Below are 1394 nucleotides of genomic sequence, written 5' to 3'. Positions count from 1 at the left end.
TGAGTTGCTGCATGATACTGAGATTGACTCTGAAGGTGAAATCATACAAAGTGCCACGATGGTGGACTCTAAACCTGTCAGCATCAATGAGGCTCTCAAGAAGAAAGTGTTATTGAAGGCCATGAAGGAAGAACTTAAGGCCATTAAAAGAAACAAGACACGGGAATTGACTGTTCTACCTCAGAACAAAAAAGCCATCAGTGTGAGATGAGTTTTCAAGATAACGTTGAAGCCAAATGGTTCAATTGTCAAGCATAAAGCAATGTTAGTATCTAGAGGATTCCTACAAAAGTCCAGTTTAGACTACTTTGAAGTGTTTGCAACTGTAGTTCAACATGAAACCATAAGATTAGTTATTGGTATAGTTGTAAATATGAATTGGCCTCTGATATATTTAGATGTAAAGTTGGATTTTCTGAATGGTTCATTGCAAGAAGAAGTTTATGTGTTACAATCTTCTGGATTTGTGAAAAAGAACAAAGAATGGATGGTGTACAAGCTGCATAAAGCCTTGTACAGGCTGAAACAAGCTCCAAGGGGTTAAAATATATAAACTGATTCATTTTTCAAGCATCTGAGATTCAAGAAATGTGAAATGGAATATGGCACGTTTGTGTAACATACTTATGATGACTCTCTAAGATATATGTGTAACATCAGGTCTGACATATGTTATGTAGTTGGAATGGTAAGCATGTTTATAAGTAAACCAAAGTGGTCACATTACCAAGTTGCAGTCAGGATTCTGGAGTGTCAGATGATGTTGAGCTGATATGCTATTCAAACTTTGATTAGTGTGGTGACAGGGTGGACATAATAAGTACTACAGGGTACCTGTTCATGTATCTAGGAGCTTCAATTTCTTGGTGCTCCAAGAAGCAACCCATGGTTGCATTGTCAACCTGTGAAGCTGAATATATAATTGGTGCTTTATCAGCTTGTCAGTTTGTTTGGTTGATGAAGTTGTTGTAGAAATTGAAGTTCAAGGTGAGCAAATCAGTCAGATTGATGATTGACAACAAATCTACCATAAGTCTTACCAAGAATTCAGCGTTGCATGAAAGAAGCAAGCACATTGATATTAAGTATCATTTTTCGTGCAATCAAGTTCAGAATGGAGTACTTAAGATTGTTCATGTTAGCATTCAAAAGCAACTTGCAGATGTCCTGACCAAGGCGATCAAAACTAAACACTTCAACAATTTGAGGGATGAAATTGTTATTGTTGACTTTTAATCTTGAATATGAATTAAGGGATGGTGTTGTAATGAATTCAAATTCAAGTAACATAAGTTTGCATTTCATTTTAGTTTGAGTTTGAATTTAGTTTGCATTTGAATTTGGGTGAATGTACATAATTCTACATTGTGAAAGTTTGAACTCTCTCTCTCTCT

Source organism: Lathyrus oleraceus, chromosome 3 (genome assembly GCF_024323335.1).
Source record: "Lathyrus oleraceus cultivar Zhongwan6 chromosome 3, CAAS_Psat_ZW6_1.0, whole genome shotgun sequence".
Taxonomy (NCBI): domain Eukaryota; kingdom Viridiplantae; phylum Streptophyta; class Magnoliopsida; order Fabales; family Fabaceae; genus Lathyrus; species Lathyrus oleraceus.
This window is presented reverse-complemented; position numbering follows the sequence as displayed.